Source organism: Emydura macquarii, unplaced genomic scaffold (assembly GCF_026122565.2).
Source record: "Emydura macquarii macquarii isolate MOO-44397 ecotype Brisbane River unplaced genomic scaffold, CSIRO-AGI_Emac_v2 contig_1451, whole genome shotgun sequence".
Lineage (NCBI taxonomy): Eukaryota > Metazoa > Chordata > Testudines > Chelidae > Emydura > Emydura macquarii.
In genome coordinates, this window is record NW_027131588.1 from 25,228,284 (window position 1) to 25,253,983 (window position 25,700).

General features: G+C 43.8%; 1 protein-coding gene across 5 annotated transcripts in view; it reads left to right on the forward strand.

Annotated features, from left to right (window-relative positions):
• The window catches only part of TRABD2A (TraB domain containing 2A), a 95,030-nt gene that overhangs the window by 34,459 nt on the left and 34,871 nt on the right, over positions 1–25,700 (forward strand). The gene's annotated exons all lie outside the window — the stretch shown is intronic.

The following is a 25,700-nucleotide window of genomic DNA, read 5'->3' on the forward strand; positions in this document are numbered from 1 at the left end:
CAGAACATGAGGTTCCTGATTTAGATTCCTAATTCCTAGATTTAGACTAACTGGAGGCAGCTACCTCTGAAAATTCTGGCCACAGTTTGTAGAGAGCTGGTTAAACTTATTTCTGCACTGTCTGCTGACCCCAGCCTGAATGTGGGATAGGAGGATTCAGACCAGAAATCTGTGCCCAACTGTTCTCAACTTTGTTTTGCAGTTCACCTTTTAAACCTTCTCCGTGGCATTGCCAGGAGAGTAACTCCAGCTGTCTCAGTCATGTCCAATAATAAGGATTAGTTTTCTGTAATCTTCCTAAAAACCTGTGCAATAGTTTGAAAGGCTTCAAATTCCCAGTGCCTGGAGCATCTGACCTCCTCCCCCTGCACCTTTGATCAGTGAGTTGGTTAACGTTATGAAACCCACCTGTTGTACTTCTTAGCATGTTTCCCTTAAGGACCTACATAACCAGTCAGAATCCCACTAGCTCCTCTGAAAGATGCTTCCCCATTATGAACTGCTCTGTAAGTCAAGACCGGACAAGAAGAAACAAGGTTTAATTTTTCTTTCTTGTTGACTGAAGGGACATTGTGAGATGTTTTGGAAGCGAATCTGAGTATTGTTCTGCAGTGTTTGGTATTCATAGAAGTATTGTGGCACAGACCTCTCTGTCAGATCTCTCTGCTTATCCTTCTCTCTCTGCTTTCCTTTCCCAGCTCCTCAGAACTTCTGTGATTCTTGGAAAAATAAGACATGCTGATGTCGCTCCATCTGTGGCCTAACAAAACACACACGTGCAGCAAGTTTATATGCCCACGGCCTGTTCACAGTATTTAAAATCTATCAGAATTTAACCCTGACCCTTGTTTTCACTCCACTGTCTTTTTTCCATTCTGGCTGGTGGGGAGTTTTGTTTAGCACACTCTGACAGACCCAAAAGACGTCCTCGTATTCCATCATCCTCCCTTTTTTTTCTCATTTTGGAAACCGATTTTAAATCAGCAGATCATTATCCTGGCCATTATGGAATCCCTGCTGGTATTTCATGGCCTGACTTAGTTATTAGTGGGCCTGCCATGCTTTCTCAAGGTCTGTCTGCTGTATTACATAGATAAAAGTCCTGTGCACACAAACACTTATGTCGGTGTAACTTATGTCATCCAGGCGGGTGGAATAGTCACCCCTGAGCGACATAAGTTTTGCTGACGTAGGCGGTAGAGTAGACATAGCCTTATTTCTTTTTACCTGAATGAATGGCAAGAGTTCATCTGTTTTTTCTGCCCAGAGCTCTTCCATGTTAACTAACACTCTATGTTCTTGTTTGCCTTCTCATCCAGGAAAGGTTGTCTTTTCCCCACCTCGTTGCACACCACCTCTGAAGATACATTGTGACTTGTTTCCTCTGTTCTTCTCTTTCAGTAGGATCAAAGTCCCGATTCTTTACAATCATCCGTGTTTTTTCTTCTCTCTCTCAGTAACTGGCTAAGACCATCTCTTTCTTCTTTCCCATTCTACCTCCTGTTCTTCTTATCTGCTCCCTTCTCTATAATAGGAGCATTTGGTGTGTTGTAGCACTTTAGATATGTTATTCGTTGTGTCTCTGCTGCACTTTTCAAGAAGTTGTGCATTTCCAAGCATGCTGTGGGCGGCTGCATTATGCTAGCATTTCTCAGGAACTGTCCTGCTAGTGCAATTTCTTCTGTCCTTGTGCTTGCATAGGCAGAGCTTGGGGTTTTTTAAACCTGCTCACGGCAAGACTTATCAACATGACACTAAAAAAATGACAATTCTCAGCAGCCTGCACCAGGAATCACAACATTGAAGCCACCAAAAGTGTTAGCAACCGTGGGAATTCTCTGGGAAAGAAGCCAGGCTTTTCAGTGGAGCCAAGTTCTGCACTGGTTCAGCTGCACCATTGCTAAGAGCCGTTGTCAACATTGGGTGAATTTCTTAGTGTGGTTGAGGCTTGATAGGCAGATGAACACACCAGCTATTCCTTGCTAGTGAACCATGCCATTGCCCGGGTTCTGAAATACAGTTTGACTTATCTATGATGTACTTTAGCATGAAAACAAGGGATCTGGAAAAGTAGAGACAGACATGCCGTCTGGGGATAACATAGGCAAGCTGAAAGACGGAGGAGGAAGAGAGAGGTGTCTGAGTTCTGGGAAAGCTGCTTCCTTGTGGGGGTTTATAGGCCAGATCCTCACCTGGTATACGTTGGTGTAGTTCCACCGGTTTCAGCTAGCCCTTACGCCTAGTGAGCGTGGCCTGCCAGGTGCATGCTCCGAAAGCATTTCTGCTGTTGGAATGAGTGAGCTGCCCTGTATATGCATGAATGGGCTGCAGTTCCCGCTCCTCAAAGCTGCAAACGGAGGTGCTCTTTGCAATAGTTTCATCACATAATGGGAGACCGCTGAAGAATGACAATTTTTAAAGTGCTCATATACAAATGCTAGAAGTCTAAATACTAAGATGGATGAACTTGAGTGCCTCGTATTAAATGAGGATATTTATCATCTTGGTGGAATGAGGATAATCAATGGGACACAGTAATATCAGGGTACAAAATATATCAGAAGGACAGAATAGGTCGTACTGGTCGGGGAGTTGCGCTGTATGTTAAAGAACGCATGGAGTCAAATGAAGTAAAAATCTTAAATGACCCAAACTGTGCCATAGCATCTCTATGGATAGTAATTCCATGCTTGAATAATAAGAATATAGTGGTAGGGATATACTACCAACCACCTGACCAGGATCGTGATAGTGAATGTGAAATGCTCAGGGAGATGAGAGAAGCTAAAGAAATAAAAAGCTCAATAATAATGGGGGATTTCAACTATCCCCATATCACTGGTACTTGTCACCTCAGGATGGGATGCAGAGGTAAAGTTTCTTGATACCTAAACTGATTGCTTCTTGGAGCAGCTAGTCCTGGAACCCACATGAGGAGAGGCAATTCTTGGTTTAGTCTTAAGTGGAGCACAGGCTCTGGTCCAAGAGGTGAATATAGCAGAACAGCTTGAGAATAGTGACCAGAACATAATAAAATAACATAATATTTCAGGGGCACCAAAGCAGGCTACCACGGTAGCATTTAATTTCAGAAAGGGGAACGACACGCAAATGAGGAAGTTAGTTAAACAGAAATTAAAAGGTCTTTTTAAAGACACCATAATAGATGCTCAATTTAAATGTATATCCCAAATTAAAAAACATAGCAAGAGGACCAAAAAAGTGCCACCGTGGCTAAACAACAAAGTAAAAGAAGCTGTTAGAGGCAAAAAGGCATCCTTTAAAATGTGGAAGTTAAATCCTACTGGGAAAAATAGAAAGAAGCATAAACTCTGGCAAGTGAAAAGTAAAAATATAATCAGGAAAGCCAAAAAGGAACTTGAAGAACAGCTAGTCAAAGACTTAAAAAGTAACAGCCAAAAATGTAAGTACATCTTAAGCTAAAGGAGCACTCAAGGAAGATAAGGCTGTTGTGGAGAAACTAAATAAATTCTTTGCATCTGTCTTCACAGCTGAGGATGTGAGGGAGATCCCCATACCTGAGCCATTCCTTTTAGGTGACAAATCTGAGGAACTGTCCCAGACTGAGGTGTCATTAGAGGAGGTTTTGGAACAAACTGATAAACGGAACAGTAATAAGTCACCAGGACCAGATGGTATTCACCCAAGAATTCTGAAGGAACTCAAATGTGAAAATGCAGAACTGCTAAGTGTGGTATGTAACCTATCATTTAAATCAGCTTCTGTACCAGATAACTGGAGGGTTGCTAATGTGATACTAATCCTTTAGAGTTCCTGCATTCAAGCTTTTCTCTGCAACCAAGGGGGCTAGCAAGTTGCTAAGGAGCTGGGGCTGTAAGAAACACACAAAATACCACAAGACTCTCAGTAGAATGGCAAGAGTTGGCGATGCTTCACTTTCAAGCTTTTCTTCACAAAGCTGTGGACTAGAATGAAAGCCGAGATTCTGGTGTCATCACAGGATTCTGGGACTCTAACCATGGACATATTGTTCCTGTCCCTTATTTCGGCCCTGAGCACTAAACACCTTTAAACAAGGCATCACTCCTGCCCCACCTGTGGTAGGATGCAGCTCCCACAACAGTTGGTGACTTTCATAACAAACTGCGGCGCTGTGTGATAAATGGCACTTACCATGAGCCTCTGATCACCTTGTCTGTCCAGCTCTCGATGACAGGCCAGCAGCTTTAAATAGCCACCATTTCAACATCAACCTGCAACAAAAATGTTTCCTTCTTTTACTTCAGACCCAACTGTGGAATTTTCCAGCAAACTCTTCCCAGGATGGGTTCTACTCAGTCCATGATCCCAGAAAGGATTTTCAGAGGCAGCTCAGAGATCTAGCCACACGACTCCCCTTGACCTTTATTGGCGTCCTTTGGCAAAATAGCCTCGTCTGCTTGGAAAATCACAACCCCAGGGCAGGGCTAGGAACAGGGTCTTGGTACCATAGGAAAAGCTAGATCCTCAACTTTCCAAGTGAGCACACAGTGCTTGCCTCGCTTCCCCAGGTTATTGGCTCTTAAAGACAGGGCGTTTTTAGGAGGGTTAAATTAATTAATTATATCTTTCGCTCTCTCCCTTGGAGTCCTGCAAAAAACCTTTGGTAACTAGGAAATATGTCTACAGTGGGGGCATGCCCCAGCTGTCCTATGCGTTGTTGCTCAAATCCCCCAACCCTCCAATCGGGCACACTGAACCTGAGCCTGCATGCTCAGTTGAGGATATGTGCTACAGCATGTGTTGAGCTGACCTGCCCACTTAGAAGTGTGGAGGCGGCAAAAGCATGGGCTCCTGACCTTGTGTTTCCATAGTCTTCTAGTGCCGTTTCCACAGTTCCCTGTGTCTGTATCTTCCAAGCCTTCTGGACGTGGAATGTATGAAACAGGTGCTTGGTTCCACAGTAATGGGCAGTGGTATAACACCCTCGACTCTCGAGGGGTGGTTGTTGGTTATTTGTATTGTGGAGATAGCTAGAACGCACCCAACGTCAAGAACCCAGTGTGGTAGGCAGCTTACGAAGAGAAGTAATAGAGTGCAGTTGTCCCAACCCAATGTCAATAAACCCTTTATACCACACTCTGCCATCCTGTATTCCAGAGATGGAGTCTAAGATTTCACATGTGAATAAAGCCACGAAAAAGAAGTGTTTCTCCATACAATGAGGTACAGAGCTGTGGTTATCCTTTATGGAGGTTCTGATTAGATCAGGCACTGCACAATCACACTGTAAACTGTTCAGGAAAGGATCATCTCTTGCAATCTTTATACTTCTCCCCAATGCTTTTCCCAGTTAAGAAAAGGAAAATCTAGCCTGAGCATCCGGAGAAAGATGCTCCTAGTGAGATGTGTTAGTGACCAGAACAGTTTCCCAAACGAGGAGGTTCAGGAACGATTGCATGAGACTTTTAAAACCTAGAAAACATATGGTAAGGACTGGAGTAGTCCTCTGCTTATGGGGTGATGGAATAGCTGCCTAGTGAGTCATTCGTAACTGACTTGGTCAGAGTCCCATGTGTGGACCAAGTGCAAGCCCTAGTTCATCCAGGAGCGAGGTGCAGAACATCTCATGATGGTAATACCTCAGATTGCCTTTGCTCTTTTCTTAGCAGGAGAAATAAGTTATTTTAGTTCAATGCAGAATAGTTTTTGGATGAAGGTGAAGTGTTGAAAATACAGGGGTCTGTTTGACTCTAGGCAGAGCAGAGGTGAAATATTTGTCATAAAAATATACCCATCGCCACCCTAGAACAGGACGTATAGATTTGCAGTTTATACTTTATCTGCTAAACTACATAGTCTCATTACTATCCAGTGACAAAACACATGTTAAAAGTCTAATTCAGAAAGGGACATGTGCCTAGATTTGAGAGAGACAGGTGGGTGAGGTCATATCTTTTACTGGACCAACTTCTGTTGGTGAGAGACATAGCCACCATGTCTCTCTAATATCCTGGGACCGACACAGCTACAAAACGACCTAGATTTAAGGTATTCTAATGGGGTTACTAACGTGCTCCTGGCCTGAATGCAATAGAAACACAGTTTATATTGTACTTCTGTATTTCCTTTTTACTCCTTGTGCAGCGCTCCAAGAAGCCTTTGTTGGAGGGAGAGCATGTAATGGTTATTATCATAGCCTATGAAGAATTAAAAAGACGATGTAAAGGATACAAAGTTCTAACGCATTGGATTTTAATAATTCATGCAAAGACCTGATGCAATCAAAATGTCATGCAAATCAGACAGTTTAATGTATGTTTATTGTTCATCCCTCTATTTTCCTATAATATAGCTATAGACTTTTTGTATGTGGTGTTACTGCAAGTTGGTTTGCAATGGGAGAGCACAATCAAATTCTGAGACAGTCTTCTCCAATCATCATAGGTGCTGGAACCAGAGGTGCTGGGGGCCTGACGCACCCTCTGGTTTGAAGTGGTTTCCATTATATACAGGATTTACAGTTTGGTTTAATGGCACTCAGCTCCCCCACTACAAAAATTGTTCCAGCACCACTGCCAATCATCCCAGGGCACAGATACCATGGTGAGGGGCTGTGATAAACAACTCAGTAGGTAGATTCTTTGCTCATCTCATTAGTGATGATGAATGTCAAATTCTTAATCTGTGCAATGGTTAAAAGGAAAGGGTCGCATTCTTAGCAGGTGTAAATTGTCAGAGCTGCATTTGGAGCGGTGACCGTTTACACCAGCTGGGGATTTTTTCCTCAGTTGTCTGAGTTTCAGGCTGTTCTTGGGATGGCCCAATGGGAGCAGAGTTAAGGTGCTCTTCAGTGGCCTTAACAGTGTGCATGTTTGAATACTGGGAAGAGTGAAGGGGTTGCGTGAAGTTGAACCTTCAGCTGGAATTTCTTGGTGTGCCCAAAACGGATGTTTTCTCTGAAGGTTTTTTTTGCTGCAGTAGGTGATAGATTTCTGTCAAAGATACTTGATTTCAATTAAGAAATTTTGGAAATGAAGAGTACGTTGGGCAAGACTCCAGGGAAGGTGGTAAGATGAAGTGAAAGATCATAGAGTGATATTGTAATGAGGCAAGAGAAAGGGACATTCCATTGCAACAGAGAACTCTGATGAAGAGAAATAGCACTGACACACAAAGGAAGATGAGGTCTAGGTTTTGGTGCAGATTTTTGAAAGTACAAATGGCAGTTCAATGCCTTTTATTGGAATTCAGTGGGAGCTAGGTATCTAACTGCTGCCATGTGTGCCTTTGAAAATCTTCCTTGTCTGTGTTGGAAAAGTTCACTGGTTTAACCAAAATGATCTAAAAATTGATAGGTAAACCACTGCAAACCCTTACTGTAAATGCACTTTAGCTAAATCAACATAAGCAAGAATTAAACTACTTTAAGTACATTGCATTAAGGATTTCCACTGGTTTAAATATCTTGCTATTTATTTAAATAGTTAAACCCAGAGCATGTCTAATATAGGCAAGTCCGTAGAGGTGAATGGGGTGGGAGGGTGGGTCGGTGGGACAATGGAAGTAATCAAATATTTGGTTTTTCATAGCAACAGAATCTTGTAGAAATCTTTGCAAGGCGTGTTTTTATTTGTGAAATACATCAAAGTCTTTGGAAAGATCAGTAATATATCTAAAGCATAGTGACACCTTTTTGTAAAGAGACAGGAGAAAAGCATTATAACTACATCGGGGAGGGACAACCCATGGCAAGAATAGCACTCAAAGGGGACCAAATTTCTCTGGATGATGGGAAGGCTGAAGCAAACCGCTTTTTAATAAAGAGCGCGAGTGTGAACCATCAGGAAGTGGTTAGAGCTGATGTTGGTTAGCCAGGGAAAGTTATTGACGTGGAGAAGGTAAAAGAATACCTGGTAAAACTAAATATTTCTAAATCAGCAGGACCAGATGACACACGTCCAAGACTTCTAAAGGAACTAGCACAGGATACAGCGGAACTGCTAGCCAACTTTTTTGAAAATTCACGGAAAACAGGTGAGACCCCAGAGGGCTGGCGAAAAGCAAACATAGTAACAGTCTTTAACAGGATGAAAAGGACCGTTTAGGAAGTGACTGACTGGTTAGCTTGACTTCAGTAGAATGATACAACGTTGTTAAAAGGAAGAAAGGATCCAATTTGTAAGCACTTATATAGAGAGCTGGGTGAAATTTTTCAGCCAAAACTTCCTTTGGCACAAAATGCAAATTTGGTAACATTTGCCAAATTGTTCTGGTTTTTAAAAAACCAAACCCTAAATAAAAGGATCTGAAAAATCGAAATGTTTTTTGTTTCAACATTTTTTAAACAAAACATTTTACTTTTTTTGGTTCAGAATGACTTTTTGTTTCAAAATTTCCTTTAATTTTATTTTTTTTCATAACAATAAACATGTTTAAAATAGTCAAAATCAAAATATTACAGTTTTGTCAAAATGAAACGTTTAGTTCCACCTAATACAATTTTTCCAATATTTCAATTTGCTGAAAATTTCAAAAACATTCATTTTCAGTTTGACCTGAAACATTTCCCCCTCCACCCTCATTTTTTGGGAATTGCCAGCAAACCATAAAATCTGTCATTCACAGTTCTACTTAGGAAGATCATCATGTTGTTGCACCAGGAAATAAATATAGTTAAGTGAGATGCAAGCAGTGAGAGTTCATTTAAAAAAAAAATTGTGCCAAAACACTTTTGATAGCCTGTATGTACGAAATTCAGCATCAGTGGGCAAAGTGAATGTAGTGAATTTAATCCCTTGACCTTCAGTAAGACTTTCAATACATTCTTGCCTGGAAAAAGAATAGAGACGTTAAGGGAATGTTTAAAAGGTGTTCTGGAAAAATACCAATGAAGTCTGGATCTCCCCAGCACTCAAGCTAAGAAAGGTATTCATCAATGTCTGAATTTATCTTATTTTCCTTATGTCATGATGAGCCTTGGCTATGCCAGGATAGCGAAGGTACAACCCCTGTAGTGTGGATGTAGTTACATTGGTACAAAGGTGTCTTGTATAGTTTATGGCTATGCTGGAATAAGGCACCTTTATTCTGGTATAAATGAGTCGACGTTAGGGTTTATACCAGTAGAGTTGTTTTGGTAAAAATAACACCCCGAACTGGAATAGTTATCCCGGTACAAAAACTGTGGTAGACCAGGTCTTAGTGTTTGTAAAGCACTTTGACATCATCCGATGAACATGCTAAATAAGGGCATATGATTATCAGTGTGGAAGCTGGCTGCTCACAGTGGAGCTAGCCATGATGAAAGGACAGAAGCAAAGTGTGCTTTTCAGGTGGTCTGGCGTGTGCTAAGTGCCCCCCTTCTCCTGGTTGTTGGAGGTTACGCAGAACATACTGTAGTGATACAATTCTGGAACTTGGCACTTTACCTTTGCAAGTCACTTTTAATGGGAATTACCCAATGACGTTACAGAACCATTGGCAACTGTTGCGGAAGAATCTCGGTGAGTCTGGGAGGGTTCAAAAGACTGAAGATAGAAAGCAAAAGTACTAGCAATTATTGTGCCGCTACAAATCAGACACACTGGGTGGTCTGGCAAGATGATTTCCTCTGCCCCTCCCCCATTTTAAATTCAGCAACTGGGGAGTGTTGGGGGCCAGTGCTGTGGCTCTGCGTTGAGCAGCTCCAGCTGAGCTAAGGCGACATTTTCAGTGTTGAAGTTATTTGAGTGGCGGGCACTGTGATAGAGTTGAATAAACCGGCAGCAAGCGGGTGTAAAGCTAAAATGCAGTGATTTGGACTTGTCTGGAAACTGGGTTTTGGTTCAGAGTGCGACTCCGTGAGGCCTGTCCCTATAGAGTCTAGAACCACAGACCGACTAGGTGAGGTGATGCCATTTATTCATTGGGACATCTCTGTCAAGAAATAAGGGACGGTGACTCATGAATCACTGTAATTGAATGAACCTGAACTGCAATTGAAGTTTGATGGACACTCTGAACCCTACCCACAAAAGCACATATGGGGTCTGAAAAGGAATGAAGAAAGACAAAAACACCTCTGATGTTTGAGTGAAATTCTGGAAAGTCAAGCACCTACATGGACACTAGCCACTCAGGTCTTCCATGATCGGAAGGGGGAGTTAACAGCATGGTAGCTTTCTTGGAGACATGGATCCCAGAAATGCTGGGAACTGAAGCAGAGGAGATCCAATTATGCCTGAACTTGTGCTTTCGATTTCAAGGAAAGACCACACTCAAAATGACAACTGAAACACGGAGACAATGTGGGCGAGCTAATATTCTTTATTGGAGCAATGTCTGTTTAGTGAGAGAGGCAAGCTTTTAAGCCACACAGCTCTACTTCAGGTCTGGGAAAGAGGGCCCAAGCATAATCTTTTTGGGCCCAGTACAAACTTGTAACACGGGCCCCCTCCACACACATACCACAATCCCTCATCCCAAAGATACGACGTCATGTGCCGTGAAAAAAGTTTGAATTCTGAAATTGCTGTTACATATTCTACATTGGTGAAAAATGCCCCCCACCCCCCCTTTGCTATTTTTCTTTCTATAAATATCCTCAGGCATGATCTACAATTTAGCCTCAATTTTTTCCTTGTGGTAATGGGGGTTGCAGCCTGGGCTGGACCCTCCAGGGCCTCTGGGCCCTGGTAAAGTGTACCCTTTTTCCGCCCCTTGTGGGGACCCTGCTGGGAAAGGTACTCTGAGCGTCACAGCTAAATGCAGAGTGAAACAGATTGTTTAGCATAACTAGTGAGCACATATTTTAACAGGCCACTGTACCTTGAAGGTCCCTTAGAATATGTGTTAACTGCTTATGCTAAACAATCTGTTCTACCTTGCATTTAGCTGTGATGCTCAGCGTACATTTCCCAGATCTGAAGAAGAGCTCTGGCTGGCTGGAAAACTTGTCTCTCTCACCAACAGAAGTTGGTCCAATAAAAAATATTACCTCAGCCATCTTGTCTCTCTAATATTCTGGGACCGACATGGCACAATGACACTACATGCAACTGAAGCACGATGAGCTGTGGAATCTTTTGAATCTCTAGAAGTGATTGCCCTCTTTCTCAGTAAGTGCAAGATTGAGCACTCTTTATGAAGAAACTCTTTTTCTGACCTGGCACCTAGCGCTGAAAACAAGTGCTAAACCAGCCTCCTTTGAAAATTCCACCTCTTTTAAATGCTTAGATACCTGCAAAGCTCAGGTAGAGTTATAACGGAAAGGATTATGTTTTCTGGTAGCCGAAGTCTGCCCATGTTTTCTGGTAGCCGAAGTCTGCTGGGTAGCATCAAGAAGCAAGTCTCTGGGGTGCTGGCTGGGGCATTAGTAAGAAACCCTTTAATTCCTCGTGCATTGGCTGGTAGTTTTCTAATTCACCACTTGATTGGAAAGGAAAGAGGTCAGCTGTCACTGGGTCACCCTACAGACAGAGCTAAATATTTTCCACTAATTTTTGGTTGAAGTTCATTTTGAATTATATTTGCATCTTTTCCTATTTGCTTTCCAGCAGTAGCCTAGCAAATGAGTTGCCAGATATCCCTGCTAGTACAACAGCACATTTTAGATGAATATTGCAGAATTGTGATGGGGAATGAGTTAAAAGTTTGTAATTATGAGTTCTCCCAGCAGAAACCTCGTTCTGTGCTTTACACGCAGCCTAGCTATCTGTAATGCGCTATCTGACCTACATGTCAATCAAAACCAGTCTAGTCCTGCATACGCTCAGCAAATGGCTTGTGATGGGCAGCGGGGCAAGAATTCATCACATCAATTGTTTGTTGAGTCATTTTGAATAAAGAACAAACCTGAAAAATCAGAATCAGTTTATATTTCTGGATAGCTTGTTCACTGAAAAAGGCAGAACTACTTGTTCGCTGTGAATTATTTGCCAAGACCTAGAGGGAAATACTGGTCCTACTGAATGGGTGAGGTCAGGATTTCAGCCCTAGTCCTCAAGTGCTTGGGTTGCTGTACGCAAGCTCAGGGTGCTGATATTGCAGTTTGTTCCATGTGGGTCACCCCTGCCCTGTTGAGGTTACAGGATCAGGGCTTTGGTTGATATGCAGGAATTTGAGGTGAGATTTTCAAAACCATGTCAGGGAATTTGGATGCTCAGTCTGCATTAATTCCAAATCTGTTAGTCAGCTTTGAAAACTTGAGCCTTGGGGTTTACATAGACTTTTTGAAAGGCTGTACTTGAGGAAGTGACTTCGCCCCTCATTTATCTTCACAAACAGATACACTGTCATATTGATCCTCACAAATGGATGCACTATCAGATGGCAGCATTCAGAGATGTGCATTTGTCCCTCCTCATCCCTGAAAGGTGGTAAAAAATAATACTCAGTAGCCTGAGTGAAAACTGCCCTTGGGGTGTTTGGTTTTGTACTTGCATTGGCATGAAGTTTAATTGTAAGTGGTACAGTGCCTGGGATGCTGCTGCTATTAGCGGCTAGTGGAGTGGCTGACGGGTGTCTTTGAGTGAGAGGTTTTAGGGTGAACACACACATGTACTCCTAGATCACTTGCTCCATGTCATTATTTTTTTGAGTTTGTGTGGCTGTAGTTGAAAAACTCATCAAGAAAGATTATAGCATTTCTCTGTCTTCACTGAGGTTCCCTACACTTCCCATGTGAACAGGAACAAAGTTGAAGCCAGGCATGAAATACAAGATTCATCCTATAGAAATGCAAGTTAATGATCAAGAGAAAAGTAATCTCAACACACAGTTATTAAGTGAGGAAAAAGCGACTTGGAACACAGGGATGGTTTGAAAGACTTTGGAAACAACAAATCCGATATGAAATTCCAATATGATCTGATGACCAAACACACACACAATATGATTATGTGCCGCAGAGTGAGACATACTAGTACCTAGGTTTTGATACAGTGGCTGTCTGTTACCATGAGGAAGCATGGTGCCATGATCCTGATCGGTGCTGCAGTAATATAAATAATAGACCTTATAAACAAGGAGAGGATGGTTCCTTTTCATGTATCACTACTATGAGATCACATCTTTGTGGGCACCTGTTACAGTTCCAGTCACCACTAGGGCACCTCCTCTTGGTCGCTTTGGGGATTAGTTCTTTCCAGGTCTGACACCTCTTTCCGCCATTTGTTGCATGCTCTGCCATCTCACTGTCACTCTCTGAGCCCCTGAGTGCTCTCTCTTTCATTGCTTGGCTGCTCCTTCTTAGCGGCTTGGCCCTCTGTCCAGGTCACTGTGTGTTTTCCCCTACCCGAGGTTATCAAAGTCTTTCCATTGAAAAACTGTTTCCAACAGTTTTCTCATTCACTTCCAGTTCCCCAGTGCCACTTCCCCAGTGGCTGGCAGGGGAATCCGGGCCTACCCTCTATTCCAGGTTCCAGCTCAGCAGCCGACATCTGTACTGTCTTAAACCTTGCTGCCATTTCCCTAAGCCTTTTCCTACACCCTCTGCCTCCTAGATTTCCTTCCTTCCTTCTCTAATGTCCAGAGAGTGGCTGCAGACTCTCTCACTGCAGCCCCTTTCTGTTGCCAGTTTCCTGGCTTTATCCTAGCCCTGCTTGTTCCTTCTCGTCAGGCTCCATCATCATTCAGGGGCCATGTTATTCCCTGAGATGTGGTCTATCCAGTTAATTGGCCCTTTCCCAGCCTCATTAGCCTCTTCTAGGCTCATTTAGGGTGAACACCCCATCACAGCACCTCATTAGAGAAAGGTGATAGCCAACTTACGGGAATTGGGCAAGAGCATCAAATTTGATCAAGGGACTTCAGATGTTATAGCAGAAGATGGAAACAACTAAATTCTGTAGGGAGGCCATATCATGCGTAAATGAAGATCAAAGTGAAATGCTGACCCTGCATTTGAATGGTGTAAACATGCAGAGAGGGAGAGGCTGTTCAGGGTGATCCTTTGGGGGAAAGGGATGAGACTCAGCAAATGTCGAGAAACATTCCATAATAGTGAGGTCTGTCAGAACTGGAATAGTTTCCCAAAGAAGTGGTAGTAACTGAAGTCATTGCTTGAGTCACTTAAAACAAAACTAGGATAAAGCACTTGAGACTATGCCACAAGCAAGGATCAAGGTTTGTTTCTTGGTTTTTTTGCTTATTGTATTTTGCATTATTATTTTATTATGTATTGTGGATATTGGGGTAGCACTCAAAATGTATTAGGTGCTTTTGAAACAGATCGGGAATGACAGTTCCTGCCCCAGAGGGCTTACAATTTAGAGTCAAAAACAGGTGAAGAGAGGGTGGAGGATGGGATACAACATACAAACAAATTGGTTAGTGAGGACTGATAAACGGATGGTTCATTTCCACTTTTTCTTACTAAACCCAATACCTACCCACCACTGCTTTGGTATTTATTTGTTGCTGTCATCCACTGCTGAGCAGTAGCAGATTTCATGGCCTGGCATTCTGTCTCTCTGTTGGAAGAGAAATCAGTGATTCACAGGTTGGGTATTTTCTTAATGTAACTTGTTTGTTTACACTACATACACCAGTCCTGGAACACAGGTGGTCACAAACAGCATGCAGGCAAACCCCTTTACCAGAAATCTCAGGGTGCTGTTCCCAGGAAGCTGCTCTGCACCAAGAATGGGCTTTAGTTAGAGAGATTAAGGCAGAGAGCAAAGTCTCTTGGTGCTTGTAACAGATCCCTCTAAAAGAAGCTGCATCACAACTGTGCGAACAATGCAGCATTTTTCAAAGCCTGTACAGTGCCTGCACAGTAAGTGGTGGTGATGATGATGAAGATGACAATCACTCGTGAACGAGTAAGATTGTCTTCCAGGGATCTCAGTAGTGGGTCCACAAATGGCTGCACAGTCCAATCCTAGACCCACAGGTCTTATCACAATAAGGACAGGTATTTCCAGGAGGGATTGGCACAGTGTCACTGTGTTGAATGTTCTGATGTTCTTTCCGCCTGTTCCTTTTCTTTTTCTACCTGTCGACGAGCTGTTTCAAAGTGTTGAGATCCCTCCAACAGAGCCTTCCTCCATTTTGGATGGTCCTGAGCGAGGGTCTCCCAAGTATTGATGTCAATGCTGTACCTCTTCATGTTTGCCTTCAAGGTGTCCATTAAGGTTCATACATTCCAAGTTCCGAAAATCAACTTTGTTCCTTTGTGACGGTGTAGAGGTGATCCCATTGGACATGGTTATCCAGTCAGGAGTTGATCGAGGCAGACTATGTTTAGGGCACCTTTTCTAGCCCCCTTCCCATGTCGGGTGAGCAGAGTGGATCCTAAATAGGACTGCTCAGTCATGAGTGCAGCTACCGAACTATTCTTACTGCCTCTGTCCTCGAGCAAGGGGACTGAAAACAAACACCCACCACCTACTTGTCGGTCCATGACCAGGAACTTCCAGATCTCACAATCCTGTCCCCGTTGCCAATTGCCATGGGACTTTCCTGTTGTGCAGAGAAGATGTTAATTCCCATATGGAAGATGCCTGTGCATGACTTTTTAGCGTGGAGATGTTATCGCACACCAACAAACACACGGTCCTTGATAGATGGGGGATCTGAGTCCAATGGCATGGAATCCAAGATGATTGGAGACCCTTAATCTGCTGCAGCCTTCATCCGCCTTCATAGCCATTAGAAAGGGAGTTCCACTTTTCTTCCGCCTTGTCTGTCATGGAGGTCTTCTGGATCACTCTTAGTTGGAACCTTCCCTTCGACCTTGCCACCATGGGTGACCCTGCAAGGAGCATGAAGCTCCAGACGGCCTTGCTCTCAGGATCATTGGAACATGCAAGCCTCTCCACGACTACAAGGTGATGATCCCTGGAGTGGCTGCTGGCTGCCACATTTGCTGAGGTGATTCAGATGTGCATATTCAATTATTCTGAATTTCATGTGGCTAGAAATACTCATAGTTTTACTGTTTGCCAGAATGTCCCCCTCCCCCATCCCTTTGAACCTATAGATCTTTATTGTTGTCCATTTTGAAAGACAGTACTACTAGACACTTGTTTCAAGGCTGTAGATTCAGGATGGTCTCAATTCCTCTTGGAGTCTTTGAGCCAGCCTTCTTCTAACTCCTTCAGACCTCGATGGCTTATTTACTGTAATTATTTTACTGTACAAACTGTTTTTCAGTATTTAGCAATGGAAGGAAAATTCCAAGGGCCTGGTGAAAAGAGCATTGATGGTTAGGAGAGCAGACGAAAGGGGATGCTCTGGTTTGGGTTTTCAGTGTATTAAAGCTTGATCCCTTCCAGCCCTGAATTTAGTACTGAAGATGATGAATTCAAAACTTCCATACTTTGAGTGAGTGAAACAACTTACCTGCTCTGTGGAGTTTCTTACAGATGGGTCAAAGCTAGTAGTCATGGTTACAAACCCTGGGTAGCCTCACTGATTAGACAGAGAATAAACCCTTTAAAAAGCAACACTGAAAAAAATCTCATCAGCTAAGATTTTAAACAATGGGAGCCTAAAGTTTAAGCTTCTTTGTCCAATTATTAGGCACCTAAATAAGATTCCTGACTTCCAAAAATGCTGAGTACCAAGCAGTTCTCGTTGATTTCAGTGGGGGCTGCTGAGTTTTTAGGGCCTCTGAAAACCAGGCCATTTTGTTAGGTACCGCTTTAGGCGGTTGTGTTTTGAAAATTTTGTCCCCTCTTCTGCCTTCGGAGGGCCTTGAAGAACTGAAAATCCATAGCATGTGACTGACTGAACCTAACGAGGAATCTTCTCAAGGCAAAGACCATCTCATCAGTTCCTGTTTGAAGAGTTTGCCTTCGCAATCACCACCTCTAACAAAAACTCTCCCTGTTGCCAATGACCTTTGAAGAGACCTCATTATACCACCTTCCAATTGGGAGCCAGAAGCCAATCTTAAAGGTGCTCCAAATTGCTTTGACATAAATAGTGACTGAAAGTCTTTGTTCTGTCTGGAACAGCAGTCCGAATCCTGAAACCTAATTGTTCTGTTGAGTGGAAAAACATTTTATCATTGTTGAGCATTTTGAAGGAACATGTTGTCCAAGGTGGCAAGGGTACAGGAGTATTCTAAGTATTCTGTGGCATGGTTACCAGAAGGGATATGATCATTGTTTGGGTTCGTTTGATCCCATTGTTAGCCTAGATTATTTAATCTGTTCACTTTATAGTCTTGGTTTGCTCACTCTTGTGCAAATTATGCAAGTCATGTAAATCTGCTCTGCCGTTGAAGAAACAGAATGGTGCTCAGTGTCTCTGGTAGCCAGCAAAGAATTTTGCTAGATTTTTCTACTTTAACACAATATCCTGCTTCTAGCTACATGGGAGCTGGTGAGAATTGTTTCTGGATGGTCATATTCTGAAATGCTAGTTTAAAAGCTTTGAGATTTATTGCAAGAGAGACAGCTGCTCAAACATGTGACCTTGATCTTCAAAACCAAAACCAAGCGAGGCTGTGTTCTCCAGCACTGAGTGTTTCATTCCCAGCTGTACCAAGGTAATGTGCAGAGAGCTACAAGAAGCAGGAACACAAGCTGAGAGATGTCCTATCCAGGAGGGGTGGGTAATGGGACACTTTATTTTCATCAGCATCCACAAGGGATTCTGATTGGGCAACCAGAAAAAAGTACATGCCAGCTTCTAGTTGTCAACAACGGGTGTACATTCTACACTGACTGCGTGTTATGAGGATGTGTGAATTTTTTAATGTTATCTTCTAAACTCTGGGGATTAGATGGGGCTCTGGATATATTGGCAACTCATTTATTGCAGTGGAGGATGCTCTGACAGCTGTGGGTGTTGGTTGCCAAAACATTTCAATTCTAAAAGGATGCTCCTGTATTGGATCCACTGCTCTGGACGGAAGTCAGAACTCAGGGCAGTTTCTGTTCCGTCCGGCAGAGCTCATTTAATGCCATGAGGGGGAAATCTCATGAAAAAATCTAGTGCCTTTAAAAATTGGTTTCTTCTAATCTGGGGCCATAAATACTAAAATGCTTTTTTATTTATTTATTTGTCTTACTTAGTGCCTAGGAGACCCAGTCATGGACCAGGGTCCCATTGTGCCAGGTGCTGTACAGACACAGAACAAAAAGAGAGTCCCTGCCCCAGAGAGCTTACAATCCAGGCCATGTCATTACTGCAGGGCCTCACTACAGAGCAGAGCTAGGGTTGTTTGAGTGACCTTAACTGAGTATTTCTTACATAAGTGTTTTTGGGTTTCTTTTAAGTTTAACTTGGAATTTCCTGGGTTTGTAATCCTTTGTTTTAGGGTAAAGATACCATCGCTGTGTTGTTCTTTACCCTTAAATTGCTGAATGATATGCAGTATCCACCATAATACCTTCACCATGGATTATTTTGTTTATTAATTCTGTAGAGGTTTGGCTTAGCATGGGATTTTTCTATTTTGCTGAGAGTCAGGGCAAGAGGAACTGTGAAATGGGAATAAGCTATCCCAGCAGTAATGCTGGCATGGAGGTTGTTTCCTCAGTTTCGTTGTTTTAGTGTTGTCCCTTGAGTTGTGGAAGCATTCACCTGGAGAAAGGTGTTGTCAGAAAAGCTTTCAGGGTTCGTGCGTGCACACGTGTGTAAATAATCATCGGTGGTGAAAATAATGAAACTTCTAGTTACAGCTGCCTGATTAAGGCTCTGATTTCAGTTGCTTAGAATGCATGGGCATCCTTAACTCTGGTACTTACTAACTTCTGAGCAATCGGCTTTGCAACCTTCATGTCCTGTTAATGTGGTTTGTAGAGATGTATTGAGAGAGAGAGAGAGAGATTCATTGAGAGAACAACTAAATCATATCATTTCTTTTCTCGATCCGTTACGTTGTAAGCTTAAAGCTTGTAAAGCACTTTAGGATACTGGGACAAAAGACTAAATGAATGCAAGATGACAGTATTATTATTACAAGTATTATTACATGAGGTGTTGTACTTCTGTCATTAGTGTGTGAACAAACCCTCTGATGCAGTGTAATCACTTCCATCCCTCTGCTTCAGCGTAATGTGGGGTCTAAGAATTACTCTGCTGTAAAGTCTTTAGGGCAGGAATTGTCAGTTACGCAGTGCTACCGCAATATACATCTTTAATGACAATGAATAGCTACCTACCAGCTAGCTTCGGTTCCATTGTGGAATTTGGTCCCCATATGTACCAATGCAGGCTAGTGCTCAGAGCCAAGGACTGCGACCTGAATTCCATTACCAGCTCTGCCAGCGACACGCTGTCCGAGCTGGGGCAAGCTGCATGACTATGTGCCTTAATTTACCCTGCTGTAAAATGCTCACTGATGGACAGATGGTCTCTGATCTTACCTGGTGCCTGGCTCCATTTCTCGAGAATAAAAAATAACCAAAAAGAGACCTAATCCCCCCCTCTCCCCCGGGTTGCCGATGCAGCTGCGCTACCTGAGATGGGTTTCTGTATGATTTCAGGACACGTACTGCTTCTTTAGCATAGTCTCTCTTGTGGCATGGACAGGCCCTTAAGGTGTAGGCACGCACTCTCTCTTTTAACAACTTTGGTTCTAACCCTGAAAACACAAGTTGGGTAAGGGAAAGTGTTGCTTTTCTCTCAGCGCTTCTCTTTGTTGTCAGGGTGGGAATGGGATGTGTTCCTTCTGGTGTGATATCCCACATGGTATATCAGGTGCAATGTAAGGCCAGGGAATTGTTTGGAAGAGGATGGTTAATATCAGACTTATACTCAGACCCCCTGCAGAGTCTGGTTGCTCTCTAACTGAAACTCTTACACAGACTACTGCTGTCTCCCGGCTTGAGTGGGTTTTGTAGGGTTACTCGCTGTAGCAGGAAAGTTCAGGTTCCAGGCTTTGAGAAGGGCACTCCCAGCCATTTGCTTCAATGGGAGCTGAGTTGCAGATACAGAAAATCTAAGAAGCGCATTGCATCTAAGCGAGGAGTCCTGCTTTCTTCTCAGCACTCAGTTTGAACCATTACCATGACAAAGAAGGATTATTGACTTTCATAGCCACGGTGCCTTTGATTCGAGACTCGCTTTGATTCGGGGCGGTAGTGCTTACTTGCACAGAGGGAACAGTCCCCTTCAGGTGAAGAGGGAGAAGAGAAATGAGTTCTTAAGGAGGAGGAGAGAAAGGAGCACAGGCATCAGTTGAGTGGGTGACGGTAACCAATGCAGTGAGTTGCTGAGAGAGGACACCAAAGCAGCTGTGATTCCTTAAGATAGTTAAAAGCAAATTGTCTGGCTAAGCTGGCCTGTAGCATGGAAGATGCTCCCCCAAACTATAATTCAAGGGGTTGAATGGCCCTCAAAACTGAGAGCTGAGAAAAAACCCCAGAAGATGAGGCAAATGATCGAACAGATGTGAGCGCTTTTGTTGCTAAGACTTGGAGGCTAGCGGGGTGGCGATAGGCTAATTTGAGTCGCATAATGCCAGGTTCCTTTCATATGCAGAGCAGCGCTTTGATCCGGGCTGGATGAAAGTGCTGAAAAGTGGAGAGGATGGCAGGGGGTCTTTTGTCTTTGACAAAAAAGGCATCTGCCGGGCTCTAACCCCTTTTCCCCACCCCCTTAGCCTAGCAGGCTGTTCCAACAATGCCCGCAAAGGGGACAAGTGTCTCCTGACAGCTGAAGAAATCTCAGAGAGGAGAATGAGACTTGCAGCAATATATATACCAGAGAGCTTAATCGATTTTTTCCACAGTACAAAAAGAGGGAGGGTGGGGGGAAGAGGAGAGAGAGAAAGATCTCCGTGGAAAGAAGAGGTGGGAGGGGGTGAAAACCTTTCTAATAAACTTGTTACTTTTGTTCTCCCAATACATCTTTTCAGGAGATGCTTTGATGCTGGTGTGAATGCACTTAATGGAGTGGAGGGTGGGTGGGGAGGGAAGGAATATTTCTGAAAGGAGGACAAACTTGGAGTGATCTCCTGTGGATCTCAATGCCAGGAAGATTTCTGAGTTAATGTCATACAGTGTGACGCAGTTGGCACTCGGAGAATAGAAATCTACCTTATGTACCATTTGTTTGCAAAAGCAAGCTTCACACCAACACCTAGCTTCATTTGAACACTTCTCAACCATGCAGAATGAAGTGAAAAGGTCTCTTGCAATTTACTGTTGCCAATTTCTGCCTGACTTTCCCGTTTGCTGTTCTCTGCTCCCTTTTCTAACAGTGCACAGTAATTCAGTTTCCTACTTGCTGCAAGAGGATTTTAACTTTGTGCCAACATCAAATTCAAAGACTGTGGATCAGCTGGGGGCCTGATTCCAATTGCTTACTTCTCTTACACCTGTGTAACTCAGTAGGCTACTCCTGGTTTAGTATGCCTGGTAAGTGAGATGAGAATCAGACCCTGAACTCTAATTACTACAGGCATACCACGTCTGCACTTTGTAACGGGACTAACGTGTTCTCTTAGCAGTAACACAAGATAAGATTGATCAATTCTGAACCAACTTGGTCGCACAAATGAAGCACCGTGAGCACATGAGCTCAGGAATTCTCCTTGCTCTGAAATCTCTGGCCTATCAATCATTTACTGTTTACTGAAGATAAACTTTTCAACAGGGGCACCGTTTGAAGCAGCAGCTAGGACTGCAAACAGCTGAAATGACACTGTTGGCTACAATAATTGTGTGGGAAAGATTCTAGATACTGTTCCTAAATGCAGGAGTGTCTTTACAAAGGCACACATGCTACTCCAACATAGAGAACCCTAGCTTCCTTCTGCAATGCATGCTGTGCGCTCGCTGAGTTATAATCGTGTGCACGTCTTTGATAAATATGCCGTGTTCTGCCTCCAATGAATGCCATCACGCAGGTTTAACAGCCTGATGCTGTGACTATTTTTAGCAATAGCATCATCTGCCCTGCAGCTGCACGAATGCTGGGGACATGAATTACTGTAGGAAACTGAGGCTCTGTTGATTCCTACGCATTTGGCATATCTCGACTTTGCCAGTTCCCAGTACTGTGGACTTGATCTTGCAAGGTGCTGAGTTCCTTCAGCTTCCCCTGCTGACACCAAAGGGTTGCGGAAGGTACAGTTGGGTGCTATGCAAGCAGGAGAGCACATCCTAAATAATCTGCAGGTGTTGGCTCAGAAGTGGGTCTTGATGTCTACCTGCAATACTGAGCAGAGTTGTAGGTTAGACGGCTGGGAACCGAAATGGGGATGTTGCTTCCTCTGGAAAATGAAAATGGGGAAGGAACTGTTTACAGTCCCTGAATCCAAACGAAAGCAGCCAGTTGAGGTCTGTGTTCCCTGCTGCGGGGTTGGTTTCCAGTATTCTGTAAAGCTGTGCTTGCCTGAGTGCCTTTCTCAAAAAGAGCAGAGCATGAGATACCTAATAATTCCCATTAAGATTAAATAGGAATTGGATTCCTAAATCCAAAATCCCTTAGGCAGCTTTGAAAAACCTGAGTCCCTTGGGTGGCTTTGAAAACCTTATCCTGAGCTTTAGCTGTTCTTCCAGCTGAAATATCTGATTAGAACAGAAAGAAGAGCTTTATCTCTGCTGCAGCCGTGTTACCTACTCGCTGCCATTCTGAATGTCTCTGCGTATCCAGTAGACCCTCGCTGGTCATCACATTGCTGTGGTGGACAGCTCTCATCTTTCAGCAAAGACGAGTCAGCCAAGGGCTGTGATGAGTCTTTATATCAGTAAGACTTTGTGAAGTATGTCTCAGTGTCCCGTAATAGGTTTGCAAAGATTAAATCCTTTATTTTGACATCTGTAGTTTAGTTGTAAGCTGCATCTTTATGGCACAATGTCCTCGCTTTTGTTGTGGTTGTGTGTTTGTGATCTCCCTAATTCACCAAATTTAATAAGGCCTCCTCGTGGAAACGCAGCTTGTACCAACGAAGTGCTTTTGCTAGTATAGCTTATACTAGGGCTCTGAAAACAATAAGCCACTTCTTTTGCTGGTAAAATCAAATCTATACTAGGGCTTTTGCCGGTATAAAAATGTTGTCAGAAAATCACATCCCTAACTGACATTTCTATACCAGCCAAAGTTTAAAGTGTAGAGCTGGCTTTTGTCTCAATAGGCCCCATCTAGTCATTAGCATCAATCAGGGCTTGTCTATACAGGAAATTAAACCCAGTGAACTAAAAGTGTGAATTTAAAGGGCCTTAGTTAAAGCTCCTGAAATCCCTGTGTGGACACACTCATTCAGAAGTGTCCTTAGGCAACTTCAGATTACTTCAGTTCCAAAGTGAATTAAGCTAAAGGAAACCAGAGGCCACTTCACTTCTGAACGAGAGCATCCACAGAGGGGTTTAACTAAGGGTACGTGGACATTACAGCTAGGGGTGTGAATGGCAGCTCGTGTAGACGTACCCAGGGCAGTTGTAGTCTAGCTAACCTGCTAAAAATAGAAGTGAGGATGCCCCAGTGACAACAGGTGGATACAGTAGACAAGGGAGTAAAGGAAATAATGAAACAACACTGGCCAGGCTGATCAGCAGGGGTCAGAACAACAGTACGGTGACAGCTCTCAGAGTGATGTTAGTTCACCACTTGCACATCCTGAATGTTTCATGATATTAACAATATTCATAGTTATCCTAATATATCCTAATCCCATGTATTATGATGGATCTGGGATTTTGGTACATTTATTTCATTTGGAAAAATTAATAAAAATGCTAAACACCCAATATTAATATATTGGTTTGGTTTCATGTTGTTGAAAAGCACCAGTGGCTCTAGATGCTTTTTCAGCACTTGAAATAAACAAGAAGCAAGAATAAATTCCAGCTTCCACACAGCAAAGGGCACAAAGCCATCCAGGCTGGGATAATGACCCTCCCTATCTAGCCAGGCATATCCTTCAACCCATCTTCTCCCCAAACGGCCGGGGGAGAGAGGACGAGCTTCGCAGAGCATGCGGGAGGCTAGCAAATCACACTTCAAGGGGAGGAGTTCCAGAGCTGATCTGTCCTCATAGGAAAAGGCCCCTCCCTTTTAACCAGGGGCCTGTTAGCTCGAGCCCCTCTGCTAATAGCAGCTGCCCTGGTACCACATGCAGGAGGGGAGGGAAGGGAAGGGAAGGGAAGGAAAGGGTGTTACAGGGGCATCGTAGGTTCTGGGGATGCTGGGCTTTTGGGGATTAGCTGACTCACTCTGATGTTAGCTTGGGTCATTCCTGCTGGCTACAGCAGAGGAATGTAAAGGTTGGAGTGTCTCTGAGGTAGAGGGAATTAGGACTGTGATAAAGAGGTCTTCTAGAGGGAACCTGGGGGAACAGCTGAGCTTGGGAGAAAGCTAAGGCTGAAGACGACCCTTTCTTGTTTATATTAAGATGAAAGGCAAACCTCAGAGTCATTTCTTATCCAGTGTGTATGTACTGTGTTCAGAGCAGCTAACACTGCCCTGCTTAGACAGAGGATCTGTCAAGTAACATGGTGCCAAATCATTTAGGGCATCTCCAGGTCCAACCCAACATTTTCAGCTCCATCAGGCAGCCAATGCAGACTGTAGCTAGGCACAGATGTTATGGCTGTCTAAGGCCCTAATTCGGGAAAACATCCCTATTAAGCTCTTAAACATGTGTTTCAATCCCATCAAAGTCAATGAACAGGGTTGGGCTCAAGACATATTCTCCAGTGCCTTCCCGAATTGGGATCTCAGGGAAGCAGTGCTCGGTGCAGAATACTTCTTTCTATTTCCACGTTGGAATGGCCCCACATGAAGCCTGAAGCAGAGAGGGTGTGCTACAGAGGTCTAGTCTTGAGGTGGTAAAGGCCTGGGTAACTCCAGCAAGGTCTGCATCCAAAAGAAACAGTAATGCTCTTCTCAGCTGATAGAAAACAAAGCTCTTGGCCTCAGCTGCTATCTGAACAGCCAAGGATCTAGCAAGACCCCCCCCCCCCCCCAAGTTGTGTAGCTGGGTAACGAACAGTCCCTCCGTCTGCAGTGCTGGTTCCATCTTCCCCAACCCTTCCGCTTGCGGCCCGCTGCTCTGTCTCCCCTGGGTTACACCTCAGTCGGCTAGCCCTTACCCTGGCCCCAGTCTCATTCGGATACTGAGTCACTCCCCCACAGCCTGCATCTCCTTTCTTAATCCCAAAAGCCTCCTGGGGTGGCAGGACAGACCCATGGAATACCATCCACTTCAGGAGACAGGGTTATCAAGTATTTATATGATCTCTGCTTGAAAAATGGTGAAGATCACCGCGCCACTGACCCACAACAAACATGGCTGCTTCTGCTTCTGATGTCTCCCCTTGCCCCAGGTATTCAATATCATGTATGTTTGAAAGACGTGAGAGGAGGGGCAAAGACTTCCTCAGGGAGCAGCAGAAGAAGGTGAGGTTAGGAGGTGGTTACTGGGGGAGGGGAAGCTCAATTTGAGGCAGCCATCTTTGTTGTGGGCATATGGGGGGAGGGGCTGTGAGGGCCGTCGCCAGTCAGAATACATGGTTTCATAATTGCTGAGCAGAGTCGAAGGGAAGGAGAGCGTGTTCCAGAATATTAGTAATAACTTGACCAAGAAACTGAGCATTAATCAGATCCTGTGCAAAAACTCTGAAGCCTTTGGCTTCTGAATTGATTTCTCTGCCTTTGGATTTATTCTGCCCTCCGAGGAGAGCGGACACCCTCCAATGATCAAGTCAGAGGTGCTGGAAGTTGTGCTGCAGCGTGGATACTTGGCTGTTAGAGCTGTGCGGAGGCGTGGGTGAGACTTGCCAGGCGGCTTGTAAAAACGGTTGGGTTTGTGGGATTAGTGAGTCGGAAGGAGCCAAGTTCCATCGCTAGCTAAT